Source organism: Lissotriton vulgaris, chromosome 10 (genome assembly GCF_964263255.1).
Source record: "Lissotriton vulgaris chromosome 10, aLisVul1.2, whole genome shotgun sequence".
NCBI lineage: Eukaryota > Metazoa > Chordata > Amphibia > Caudata > Salamandridae > Lissotriton > Lissotriton vulgaris.
The window spans coordinates 1140591583-1140606630 of record NC_141698.1 but is presented as its reverse complement, the minus strand read 5'-3'; the positions used below and the strand labels follow the sequence as shown (position 1 = coordinate 1140606630).

At 47.7% G+C, this 15048-nt stretch overlaps 1 long non-coding RNA gene across 1 annotated transcript in view; it reads right to left on the bottom strand.

Annotated features, from left to right (window-relative positions):
* Nucleotides 1-15048, bottom strand: part of LOC147689475 (uncharacterized) — a 101194-nt gene that overhangs the window by 31278 nt on the left and 54868 nt on the right. Inside the window, exon 2 of the long non-coding RNA XR_015300731.1 lies at nt 10406-10469. This is a non-coding gene — a long non-coding RNA (uncharacterized LOC147689475). The remainder of the gene's footprint in view (nt 1-10405; nt 10470-15048) is intronic.

Below are 15048 nucleotides of genomic sequence, written 5' to 3'. Positions count from 1 at the left end.
CGTAGCATTCTGTGTGAACTCACCAACCCTGATGAGCGTCTGAATGCAAATACACACATTACCACGTAGCATCCTGTGTGAACTCACCAACCCTGATGAGCGTCTGAATGCAAATACACACATTACCACGTAGCATCCTGTGTGAACTCACCAACCCTGATGAGCGTCTGAATGCAAATACACACATTACCACGTAACATCCTGTGTGAACTCACCAACCCTGATGAGCTGAGTAGTGTCTGCATGCAAATACACACATTACCACGTAGCATTCTGTGTGAACTCACCAACCCTGATGAGCGTCTGAATGCAAATACACACATTACCACATAACATCCTGTGTGAACTCACCAACCCTGATGAGCTGAGTAGTGTCTGCATGGAAATACACACATTACCACATAACATTCTGTGTGAACTCACCATCCCTGATGAGCTGAGTAGTGTCTGCATGGAAATACACACATTACCACATAACATCCTGTGAGAACTCACCAGCCCCGATGAGCGGAGTAGTGTCTGCATGCAAATACACACATTACCACGTAACATCCTGTGTGAACTCACCAACCCTGATGAGCGTCTGAATGCAAATACACACATTACCACATAACATCCTGTGTGAACTCACCAACCCTGATGAGCTGAGTAGTGTCTGCATGGAAATACACACATTACCACATAACATCCTGTGTGAACTCACCAACCCAGATGAGCGTCTGAATGCAAATACACACATTACCACGTAGCATCCTGTGTGAACTCACCAACCCTGATGGGCTGAGTAGTGTCTGCCTGCAAATACACACATTACCATGTAGCATCCTGTGTGAACTCACCAACCCTGATGAGCGTCTGAATGCAAATACACACATTACCACGTAGCATCCTGTGTGAACTCACCAACCCTGATGAGCTGAGTAGTGTCTGCATGCAAATACACACATTACCACGTAGCATCCTGTGTGAACCCACCAACCCTGATGGGCTGAGTAGTGTCTGCCTGCAAATACACACATTACCACGTAGCATCCTGTGTGAACTCATCAACCCTGATGAGCGTCTGAATGCAAATACACACATTACCACGTAGCATTCTGTGTGAACTCACCAACCCTGATGAGCTGAGTAGTGTCTGCATGCAAATACACACATTACCACGTAACATCCTGTGTGAACTCACCAACCCCGATGAGCTGAGTAGCGTCTACATGCAAATACACACATTACCACGTAACATCCTGTGTGAACTCACCAACCCTGATGAGCTGAGTAGTGTCTGCATGCAAATACACACATTACCACGTAACATTCTGTGTGAGTTCACCACCAGTAGATGAGTTGAGTAATGTCTATATCCAGCGACATGCATTACCACATAACATCCTGTGTGAACTCACCAACCCTGATGAGCTCAGTAGTGTCTGCATGCAAATACACACATTACCACATAACATCCTGTGTGAACTCACCAACCCTGATGAGCTGAGTTGTGTCTGCATGCCATCCTGTGTGAACTCACCAACCCTGATGAGCTGAGTTGTGTCTGCATGCAAATACACACATTACCTCATAACATCCTGTGTGAACTCACCAACCCTGATGAGCTGAGTTGTTTCTGCATGCAAATACACACATTACCACGTTACATCCTGTGTGAACTCACCAACCCTGATGGGCTGAGTAGTGTCTGCATGCAAATACACACATTACCACGTTGCATCCTGTGTGAACTCACCAACCCTGATGAGCGTCTGAATGCAAATACACACATTACCACGTAACATCCTGTGTGAACTCACCAACCCCGATGAGCTGAGTAGTGTCTCATGCAGATACACACATTACCACGTAGCATCCTGTGTGAACTCACCAATCCTGATGGGCTGAGTAGTGTCTGCCTGCAAATACACACATTACCACGTAGCATCCTGTGTGAACTCACCAACCCTGATGGGCTGAGAAGTGTCTGCCTGCAAATACACACATTACCACGTAGCATCCTGTGTGAACTCACCAACCCTGATGAGCGTCTGAATGCAAATACACACATTACCACGTAACATCCTGTGTGAACTCACCAACCCAGATGAGCGTCTGAATGCAAATACACACATTACCACGTAGCATCATGTGTGAACTCACCAACCCTGATGGGCTGAGTAGTGTCTGCCTGCAAATACACACATTACCATGTAGCATCCTGTGTGAACTCACCAACCCTGATGAGCGTCTGAATGCAAATACACACATTACCACGTAGCATCCTGTGTGAACTCACCAACCCTGATGAGCTGAGTAGTGTCTGCATGCAAATACACACATTACCACGTAGCATCCTGTGTGTACTCACCAACCCTGATGGGCTGAGTAGTGTCTGCCTGCAAATACACACATTACCACGTAGCATCCTGTGTGAACTCATCAACCCTGATGAGCGTCTGAATGCAAATACACACATTACCACGTAGCATCCTGTGTGAACTCACCAACCCTGATGAGCTGAGTAGTGTCTGCATGCAAATACACACATTACCACGTAACATCCTGTGTGAACTCACCAACCCCGATGAGCTGAGTAGCGTCTACATGCAAATACACACATTACCACGTAACATCCTGTGTGAACTCACCAACCCTGATGAGCTGAGTAGTGTCTGCATGCAAACACACACATTACCACGTAACATTCTGTGTGAGTTCACCACCAGTAGATGAGTTGAGTAATGTCTATATCCAGCGACATGCATTACCACATAACATCCTGTGTGAACTCACCAACCCTGATGAGCTCAGTAGTGTCTGCATGCAAATACACACATTACCACATAACATCCTGTGTGAACTCACCAACCCTGATGAGCTGAGTTGTGTCTGCATGCCATCCTGTGTGAACTCACCAACCCTGATGAGCTGAGTTGTGTCTGCATGCAAATACACACATTACCACATAACATCCTGTGTGAACTCACCAACCCTGATGGGCTGAGTAGTGTCTGCATGCAAATACACACATTACCACGTAGCATCCTGTGTGAACTCACCAACCCTGATGAGCGTCTGAATGCAAATACACACATTACCACGTAGCATCCTGTGTGAACTCACCAACCCTGATGAGCGTCTGAATGCAAATACACACATTACCACGTAGCATCCTGTGTGAACTCACCAACCCTGATGGGCTGAGTAGTGTCTGCATGCAAATACACACATTACCACGTAGCATCCTGTGTGAACTCACCAACCCTGATGAGCGTCTGAATGCAAATACACACATTACCACGTAGCATCCTGTGTGAACTCACCAACCCTGGTGAGCGTCTGAATGCAAATACACACATTACCACGTAACATCCTGTGTGAACTCACCACCCTGATGAGCGTCTGAATGCAAATACACACATTACCACATAACATCTTGTGTGAACTCACCAACCCTGATGAGCTGAGTAGTGTCTGCATGGAAATACACACATTACCTCGTAACATTCTGTGTGAGTTCACCACCAGTAGATGAGTTGAGTAATGTCTATATCCAGGGACATGCATTACCACATAACATCCTGTGTGAACTCACCAACCCTGATGAGCTGAGTAGTGTCTGCATGCAAATACACACATTACCACGTAGCATCCTGTGTGAACTCACCAACCCTGATGAGCGTCTGAATGCAAATACACACATTACCACGTAGCATCCTGTGTGAACTCACCAACCCTGATGAGCGTCTGAATGCAAATACACACATTACCACGTAACATCCTGTGTGAACTCACCACCCTGATGAGCGTCTGAATGCAAATACACACATTACCACATAACATCCTGTGTGAACTCACCAACCCTGATGAGCTGAGTAGTGTCTGCATGGAAATACACACATTACCACGTAACATTCTGTGTGAGTTCACCACCAGTAGATGAGTTGAGTAATGTCTATATCCAGGGACATGCATTACCACATAACATCCTGTGTGAACTCACCAACCCTGATGAGCTGAGTAGTGTCTGCATGCAAATACACACATTACCACGTAGCATCCTGTCTGAACTCACCAACCCTGATGAGTGTCTGAATGCAAATACACACATTACCACGTAACATCCTGTGTGAACTCACCAACCCTGATAAGCGTCTGAATGCAAATACACACATTACCACGTAACATCCTGTGTGAACTCACCAACCCTGATAAGCTGAGTAGTGTCTGCATGCAAATACACACATTACCACGTAGCATCCTGCGTGAACTCACCAACCCCGATGAGCTGAGTAGAGTCTCATGCAAATACACACATTACCACGTAGCATTCTGTGTGAACTCACCAACCCTGATGAGCGTCTGAATGCAAATACACACATTACCACGTAGCATCCTGTGTGAACTCACCAACCCTGATGAGCGTCTGAATGCAAATACACACATTACCACGTAGCATCCTGTGTGAACTCACCAACCCTGATGAGCGTCTGAATGCAAATACACACATTACCACGTAACATCCTGTGTGAACTCACCAACCCTGATGAGCTGAGTAGTGTCTGCATGCAAATACACACATTACCACGTAGCATTCTGTGTGAACTCACCAACCCTGATGAGCGTCTGAATGCAAATACACACATTACCACATAACATCCTGTGTGAACTCACCAACCCTGATGAGCTGAGTAGTGTCTGCATGGAAATACACACATTACCACATAACATTCTGTGTGAACTCACCATCCCTGATGAGCTGAGTAGTGTCTGCATGGAAATACACACATTACCACATAACATCCTGTGAGAACTCACCAGCCCCGATGAGCGGAGTAGTGTCTGCATGCAAATACACACATTACCACGTAACATCCTGTGTGAACTCACCAACCCTGATGAGCGTCTGAATGCAAATACACACATTACCACATAACATCCTGTGTGAACTCACCAACCCTGATGAGCTGAGTAGTGTCTGCATGGAAATACACACATTACCACATAACATCCTGTGTGAACTCACCAACCCCGATGAGCTGAGTAGTGTCTCATGCAGATACACATATTACCACATAACATCCTGTGTGAACTCACCAACCCTGATGAGCTGAGTAGTGTCTCATGCAAATACACACATTACCACGTAGCATTCTGTGTGAACTCACTAACTCTCGCTGAGCTGATCAGTGCACACTTTAAGGTACAATGAGTTGTTAGAACCAGTCATAATTATTGTTATGTTTAGTTTAAAGAGGGTCTGTCCATCAGACATTAGGATGTTTCCAAGAAAGGGGCTCTGCGCTCAGGCGTGGCTGTGGGATCTGAAAGGACCAGCACAGGTGACCCTCTTCAAGATACAATAAAGCACACAGCTAGCTTCATGTGAGAAGAAAGTAACGTTTATTATCTAATTCATCACCAAAACTGAACAGTTCCCCTGCATTGGAATGCTTTACAATAACGCAAAGCGTTTCAAGTCACAATGACAAAGTCACATATTGTCCATTTTCAAAGAGCTGAGACTTTAGATCAGAGTCTGAGACCAAGACATCCCTACAAATACACCCACGCCCAATCATTTCAGAAACCTACAATACACCCACGCCCAATCATTTCAGAAACCTACAATACACCCACACCCAATCATTTCAGAAACCTACAAATACACCCACGCCCAATCATTTCAGAAACCTACAATACACCCACGCCCAATCATTTCAGAAACCTACAATACACCCACGCCCAATCATTTCAGAAACCTACAAAGGCACCCACGCCCAATCATTTCAGAAACCAACAAATACACCCACGCCCAATCATTTCAGAAACCTACAAAAACACCCACTCCCAATCATTTCAGAAACCTACAAATACACCCACGCCCAGTCTTTTCAGAAACCTACAAGACACCCACTCCCAATCATTTCAGAAACCTACAATACACCCACGCCCAATCATTTCAGAAACCTACAAATACACCCACGCCCAATCATTTCAGAAACCTACAATACACCCACGCCCAATCATTTCAGAAACCTACAAGACACCCACACCCAGTCATTTCAGAAACCTACAAATACACCCACGCCCAATCATTTCAGAAACCTACAAATACACCCACGCCCAATCATTTCAGAAACCTACAAGACACACACGCCCAATCATTTCAGAAACCTACAATACACCCACGCCCAATCATTTCAGAAACCTACAAGACACCCACGCCCAATCACTTCAGAAACCTACAATACACCCACGCCCAATCATTTCATAAACCTACAAGAGACCCATGCCCAATCATTTCAGAAACCTACAAGACACCCACGCCCAATCATTTCATAAACCTACAAGACACCCACGCCCAATCATTTCAGAAACCTACAAGACACCCACGCCCAATCATTTCATAAACCTACAAGACACCCACGCCCAATCATTTCAGAAACCTACAAGACACCCGTCAGTGGAGTAGAGGGTCAAACTGCTACCTTGGTAGGCACATACCATAAAGTGTGGGGGCTGCTGTCAAGCACATCTGTCATAGAGAGTGGCGCAGAGTATTAGTGTTACATTATGAGCCTTCATGGGTTCATAAACCATGGTGTGTGGTGCTGGTAAGTGCCTTTGTTGTAGGGAGTCAAGCGGCATTGAGGGTTACATTGCGAATCTTTGAAGGGCACAAACCATGATGTGCATGGCGCTGTCAAGCTCCTTTGTCGTGGAGAGGCCAGCGGAGTAGCAGGGTCACATTAAGAGCCTTCATAGTCACGTACCATGATATGTGGTGCTGTTGAGCACCCCTGTTGTAGAGAAGCGCGCAGACTATATGCAGTGGCCACGCAGGCTAAAATCACAATACTCAAAGTTTGGATAATGATTTACCTTTCTTACTCAGGCAGAATTTGTATAAATAAAGGTTTTTTTGAACCCAGTATAGATTGGTAAGTGTCAGTAATTTATTGAGTGTATTCCAACATTCTAGTAGACATTATTCCCCTTAGCTCGGAGGCCTGCATGTTTAACATGAACCAGGGGCCTAGAATAAATGCCTGTTATTGTACCTCTGAGTGCCTTTAGCAGGTGCATAACCTGCACAACTCCTGCCTACTGTTACCAGTAGGAGGGACTTTTTAAAAGTGGTTTAAAGCGGCTCCCACACGAGGCAGGCAGGCGTGGAGGGGAGCGATGCCCAGTCAGGAGGAGGGACTCAGTCAGGGAGAACCAATCACGCTGAGGGAGACTGATTCCCAATCAATAGACCAGCAGGGGCTCAGAGAGAGTGACACAGGGATGGGCTTTGACTCAGCAGGAGGAGGGAGGGACACACAGGAGAGTTGAACTATGACAGGCAGGTGTTTTGGGTAATTCCAGATATGACCAGGCGCACACCTGAGTAACCGCAAGGTATATGCTACTACAGAGTACAGCACTCCAGGCAAGAAGGGCGGGCGGTAATCCCTCGTAACCGCTCTAGGTGGGACCCAACAGATCCACACTAATTGCACAATAACAACAGAGCCCCTGCACTGGAGAGAAGCAGTAATTTCTAGGTGATTTACAGTTTTAAATGAGAGAAGTAAACTGAGCACATCAAGACTTTGGAAAGTCGACTGATTGATACAATAATAAAGTTCAAAAGATGTAGAGTTCTTGGTGTATAACAACGGTTTAATGTTCCTCTGTACTGGCCAACACGTGTTTCATCGCAGGGAACAGACTGCGAATCTTCAGGGCCTCATAAGCTATGAAGCGAAAAAGGGTGATTTGGCCACTCGGATGGAAAAACCGATGTGCAGAGTAATAAGCGTTACTCGCGTAGTTGGCAGTCTCTCATTAGTGTTCAAATGGAGGCCAAAACCGGGAGGAGAAGATTTAGCGCAGTAGCGCTCGACAACATAGACAGGCGGATACACCTGACTAAACGCATTCCCCCTCCTGTAGTTCCCGGCGCCGTGTTTCAAAAGACGTCTTTTGAAACACGGCGCCGGGAACTACAGGAGGGGGAATGCGTTTAGTCAGGTGTATCCACCTGTCTATGTTGTCGAGCGCTACTGCGCTAAATCTTCTCCTCCCGGTTTTGGCCTCCATTTGAACACTAATGAGAGACTGCCAACTACGCGAGTAACGCTTATTACTCTGCACATCGGTTTTTCCATCCGAGTGGCCAAATCCCCCTTTTTCGCTTCATAGCTTATGAGGCCCTGAAGATTCGCAGTCTGTTCCCTGCGATGAAACACGTGTTGGCCAGTACAGAGGAACATTAAACCGTTGTTATACACCAAGAACTCTACATCTTTTGAACTTTATTATTGTATCAATCAGTCGACTTTCCAAAGTCTTGATGTGCTCAGTTTACTTCTCTCATTTAAAACTGTAAATCACCTAGAAATTACTGCTTCTCTCCAGTGCAGGGGCTCTGTTGTTATTGTATGACAGGCAGGTGACACAGTGTCAGAGGGAGGGACCAAGAGGGAGGGACACACAGGAGGGTTGGACTATGACAGGCAGGTGACACAGTGTTAGAGGGAGGGACCAAGAGGGAGGGACACACAGGTGGGTTGGACTATGACAGGCAGGTGACACAGTGTCAGAGAGAGGGACCAAGAGGGAGGGACACACAGGTGGGTTGAACTATGACAGACAGGTGACACAGTGTCAGAGGGAGGGACCAAGAGGGAGGGACACACAGGAGGGTTGGACTATGACAGGCAGGTGACACAGTGTCAGAGGGAGGGACCAAGAGGGAGGGACACACAGGTGGGTTGAACTATGACAGAAAGGTGACACAGTGTCAGAGGGAGGGGCCAAGAGGGAGGGACACACGGGTGGGTTGAACTATGACAGAAGGGTGACACAGTGTCAGAGGGAGGGACCAAGAGGGAGGGACACACAGGAGGGTTGGACTATGACAGGCGGGTGACACAGTGTCAGAGGGAGGGGCCAAGAGGGAGGGACACACAGGAGGGTTGAACTATGACTGGGAGGTGACACAGTGTCAGAGGGAGGGGCCAAGAGGGAGGGACACACAGGTGGGTTGAACTATGACAGAAAGGTGACACAGTGTCAGAGGGAGGGACCAAGAGGGAGGGACACACAGGAGGGTTGGACTATGACAGGCAGGTGACACAGTGTCAGAGGGAGGGACCAAGAGGGAGGGACACACAGGTGGGTTGAACTATGACAGAAAGGTGACACAGTGTCAGAGGGAGGGACCAAGAGGGAAGGACACACAGGTGGGTTGAACTATGACAGAAAGGTGACACAGTGTCAGAGGGAGGGACCAAGAGGGAGGGACACACAGGAGGGTTGGACTATGACAGGCGGGTGACACAGTGTCAGAGGGAGGGGCCAAGAGGGAGGGACACACAGGAGGGTTGGACTATGACAGGCAGGTGACACAGTGTCAGAGGGAGGGACCAAGAGGGAGGGACACACAGGAGGGTTGAACTATGACAGGCAGGTGACACAGTGTCAGAGGGAGGGGCCAAGAGGGAGGGACACACAGGAGGGTTGAACTATGACTGGGAGGTGACACAGAGTCAGAGGAAGGGGCCACACCTTCACGAAGGAATGAAAGAAGTCGCCGAATGGATGAAACAAAGCCGTCTGAAACTGAACTCAGACAAAACAGAAGTCCTCATCTTAGGTACATCCCCCTCTGCATGGGACAACTTCTGGTGGCCGGAAGCCCTCGGAAAAGCACCCACCCCGACAGACCACGCACGGAACCTAGGTGTCATCTTCGACTCCTCACTCTCAATGAACAGACAAGTCAACGCCGTATCCTCTTCCTGCTTCAACATTCTTCGCATGCTCAGAAAAACATTTCGCTGGATCCCCACCGAAACAAGGAAAACAGTCACCCACGCTCTAGTCACGAGCCGACTGGACTACGGAAACACCCTCTACGCAGGTACCACCGCTAAACTCCAGAAGAAACTACAACGAATCCAAAACGCCTCAGCCAGGCTCATATTAGACATCCCACGCAACGAACACATCTCTGGTCACCTTAAAGACCTCCACTGGCTACCCGTCAATAAGAGGATTACTTTCCGACTGCTTACCCACGCACACAAATCACTCTACGACATCGGACCAGATTGCCTCAACTCTCGACTGTCCTTCTACACCCCCTCCCGCCAACTTCGCTCTTCCAGCCAAGCCTTCGCCACTGTACCTCGCATCAACAAGACCACCATGGGAGGCAGATCCTTCTCATACCTGGCTGCCAAAACATGGAACTCACTCCCCGCTTACCTTCGCCTCACCCAGAATCACCTAGCGTTCCGAAAGCAGCTTAAAACGTGGATATTTGACAAATAATCCTCCTCCCCTTCCTAAGCGCCTTGAAACCCTCTGGGTATGTAGTGCGCTATATAAATTTTATGACTTGACTTGACTTGACTTGACTCACCATGTCTTCCATCTCGGACTCAGTGTGGTCTTCGTGTGATCTCCTCTGGGCAGAGCAGCTCCCCCTGTAAACACAAGCAGAGCAGGACATTGGTCAACAGTGGTGAATGGCGAGATAACCCAGTGCTTTATTTGTAGAAATGATAAAGTGCCAGGGCCCTCGCCAGGCGGTCACTGCAGCTGGCACCACCCCTTGCCCCTGCCATCGCTGCCAATGACAGCACCAACACCACTGCAAACCCTACACCCTACAGGTGTGACACTTCGGACGGTTCGAGGCCCCCAGAGCTACAAGAATGGCTTTAGTCATTTTAATGCATAGTGCATTAACAACCCTTGTGTTCATCTCTCAGTTAGACAAACAGCGCCGCCGTGTGGCAGACTGTCATAAGTGCTAGTGTTGACTATTAAGTGTCAGAGACAGGCGCTCCAGAGAGGCTCGGAAGGTGTTAAAAGCTCTGAAGCAGCGTCTCTGCTCCAGGACCACATCTGCCCCCCCCCCCCCCCCGGACCACGCCCCTTTCAGGGCTGCAAGGTTTTCATGCTGCTTGTGGGACATTTCATGGTTTGAAGTGTAAAGACGAGTATTATTTCCATGTGTTATGCCTGTCACTTTATTGCTGCAGCCTGCCTTGAGGCCAGCCACCATGGTTTCCGGGTCCACCACCTACCTTCATCTCCAGTTGTGCTTCGAGGCCCCCCTCTTTCAAGCCCCCAAACCCTAGTATGAATATCTCCACGCTCTCCTCCACGAGCCCCCACCACACTAGCCCCCCCTCATCATTCTATCGTAATTAATGTTGTCAAATCATTCGCCTGCTTCTCCTCTCTCCCCAGAATATTCGCCAAGGCCAGGCCCTAGGGCCTCATTTATGAAAAGTGACGCATCGCTGCGTGAAAACAGCGATGCGTCACTTTTCAGTGCGCACTCCTAACGACATTCCTGATGCGTCATATTTAATGTATGACGCATCATGTCGCAAGGACTTACAGATACGTCAGTATTTCTGACGCATCTGTAAGCGCAAAAGTGACGCATTGCTGGAGTGTGTCACAAAAGTGACGCAACTCCAGCAATGCGTCCTTTCACATGGGGAAAGCCCCAGTGAAAGGGCCTGCGTCAGTCTTATGCCTGCTGTGAGGCAGGCGCAAGATTTTGACGCAACAGCAGCCTAAAAGTGACGCAGTGAAATCTCATAGATTTCACTGCGTCACTATTACGAGGCTTTTTGCGGGGGAACGCCCCCTCTGCATACATTATACCTGACGCAGGTATAATGTGGCGCAGGGGTTTAAAAAGTGACGCATCTACCTAGATGCGTCACTTTTTAAATATGGCGCAACTAGGCGCATTTTGTACGCCGCTGGTGCGTCACAAAAAGTGACGCACCGGCGGCGCAAAACTGACGCAAGGCCTCATAAATAAGGGCCCAGGAGCGTTGTTATCAATGTGCAGCAGGTGCAGTTGCACCGAACCAAGTTTCTTGCCATATTTTGCTCCCGGAGCAGCAGCTGGGGCCGGAGGACTCTTTCATGCTTGTACTGTGGCCCCTGCTGCCCTGCTGTGAGGCTGGCAGTGCCTGTCAGGAATGTGTTTCCGGTGGACCAGCATTTCAAATTCAGGCGAAGCTTATTACAACTTTGCAGAGATCGATCGAACCCTCGTTTGCTCTTCTTAGTGCACCCCTCATTCTGTGCTCCCCCCTTCTCTCTGGCCTGAGGAATACCTTCATATACTTCCAACAGATTCTTTTGTGAGGACAACAGGTAGCTTAGGAGAGTGTAGCACAGCTCCATGTATGTGTCATATCCGGTCTCACTGGTCTGTGGATCTGTGCACATATGATGCGACCTTTCAGCTCTAAAGGGGTTTTTATAGCCACCCTCTGCTGTCTGCGTTGACACCCTCGAGCCACCTTTTGGTAGTGTGTGTCATAAAGTGCGTCTGAGCATCAGAGACAGACTGACAACACAATGCTGAGAGGGCGATGCTGCACAGTTGCAAACACGCCTTCAAGCAAAGAACAAGCATTGGAAATGCAATATGTCTCGCATTAGGAAAGTTTGAGCTATTGGTCTTATAAATGACTTTTTTTTATTTATGTGTTGTTTTTTAAAATATCTAAATTAATAGCTTTGTCATTTACAATGCCAATAGTTATAACTTCCGCAAATGTGACACCTATAGCATTTGTAATGCAACATGTTTTGTATTTACGTGACTTAGATGTATTGATATTACAAATTACAATGGCTTTTAACTTTTTAAAATAATTATTACTTAAATAAAAGTGATTGTAATTTATAATGGCAATAGCTTAAACTTCTGAAAATAACTTTAGTGAAGATTATGTTCAGTGTATTTTATTGTGACGAAAATCCAAGAACAGAAGTGAAATATTAACATCTTTTTTTACATTTGTAATAAAGCTTGAAACATTGAGAGAACATATTTGAACCAGTGATGCTGTGGTGATGCTGAGTGATGCTGTGGTTGCGCTGAGTGATGCTGTGGTTGAGCTGAGTGATGCTGTGGTTGCGCTGAGTGATGCTGTGGTGGTGCTGAGTGGTGCTGTGGTGGTACTGAGTGATGCTGTGGTGGTGCTGAGTGATGCTGTGGTGGTGCTGAGTGATGATGTGGTGGTGCTGAGTGGTGCTGTGGTGGTGCTGAGTGGTGCTGTGGTGTTGCTGTGGTGTTGCTGAGTGGTGCTGTGGTGGTGCTGAGGGATAATGTGGTGGTGCTGAGTGATAATGTGGTGGTACTGAGTGATAATGTGGTGGTGCTGAGTGGTGTTGTGGTGGTGCTGAGTGGTGCTGTGGTGGTGCAGAGTAGTGCGGTGGTGGTGCAGAGTGGTGCTGTGGTGGTGCAGAGTGGTGCTGTGGTGGTGCAGAGTAATAATGTGATGGTGCTGAGCGATAATGTGGTGGTGCTGAGTGAAAATGTGGTGGTGCTGAGTGATGATGTGGTGGTGCTGAGTGGTGTTGTGGTGTTGCTGAGTGGTGCTGTGGTGGTGCTGAGGGATAATGTGGTGGTGCTGAGTGATAATGTGGTGGTGCTGAGTGATAATGTGGTGGTGCTGAGTGGTGCTGTGGTGGTGCAGAGTGGTGCTGTGGTGGTGCAGAGTAGTGCTGTGGTGGTGCAGAGTAGCGCTGTGGTGGTGCAGAGTGGTGCTGTGGTGGTGCAGAGTGATAATGTGGTGGTGCTGAGTGATAATGTGGTGGTGCTGAGTGATAATGTGGTGGTGCTGAGTGATAATGTGGTGGTGCTGAGTGATGCAGGGGTTGCGCTGAGTGATGATGTGGTGATGCAGAGGGCAGAAAGGCACAAAAAACGAGTCTAACAGAGGGCAGAAGGGATCAACAAGAAGCTCTTTACAAGGAACCACTTTACCTCCATAGATAGTTTCAGAGTATTAAAAAAATCACGAGTAAAGCGATCAGGCCACCTTGTGTTCAGGCTGACATGCTGGCTGCAGGACTGAAGTAGATTTAAGGGAAATTAAAAAATTTCCAAACGGTTCAGTCACTCTGAAAGGCTAAAAAAGACGAGGAAGAGCCAGTGAAAAGAAGATTCAAGAGTGCAGGAGTGGAAGTCTAATTCTGTGGTAGGCGATTAGTTTACTCCTTAATTCCAGTGTTGTATTTACCTCATGTCGCGCTCCAGTCCTCTTGGTTAACATAGCGTCCTTAAGCAGACTAGCCCTGAAGTGGCAGTACTCTCTGCAGACAGGGAAGGAAAGTCAATTTGTCTGCTCGCCCTTTGATTGCATGCTGTCTGCATTGAGCACTTAGTCCCACGAGTTAAATAGCACTTGTCAAAAACAACAGCTTTGTTCAAGCCTGTCGTTGACTTTTTACTATGCCACGAGTCCAACACTCCGTGCCAATTCTAGTGACATGGAAATGTTGATTCAGGAACAATGTGGAAGCATTTCTTCACAGCTCTGGCAGTAGTGATGCTGTGGTGGTGCTGAGTGGTGCTGTGGTGGTGCTGAGTGATAATGTGGTGGTGCTGAGTGGTGCTGAGTGATGCTGTGGTGGTGCTGAGTGGTGCTGTGGTGGTGCTGAGTGATAATGTGGTGGTGCTGAGTGATGGCGTGGATGTATTGTAGGCGCCCATGAGACCTGTACATGGGGATGTTGGGAGTGAGAGAGGTGGTTGGGCAGAGCATGGAATGGCTACAGGAGGAGGAATGAGGGAGCGTTGCTGCTTAATTGAGAAAGGCTCCATCTGTGCTCAGAGGGTGGGGGAGGGCTCATAATGCGGAGAAGGAGGGGGGAAGCAAAAACAGCTTTAAGGAACACACTGCCGTGCAAAACAAAAGAAAGGCGGCACTGCTTCAAAAAGTATGTTTATCCATTCTTCCGTTGAAAGTGTTAGGCTGTGTTATAGAAAAAGCGCGGTATGCGTTCTGGGTAAAATATATATATATTTTTTTAAAGCAGGCGCTGTATTAAAGATAAAGCATGGTATGCGTTTTGCAAAAACAAAAAGTTTTAGCTACACAATGGTCTCTGCATCATGCCACTTCTTTTGCATGTTGGAAGCAGTAAAACATAAGGGGCGCCAGCTAGTATAAAAAACAAGTGGTTGTTTAATTTGGGTGGGGGCAGCACATATAATGGCAGTGAGTGGTGGGGTGA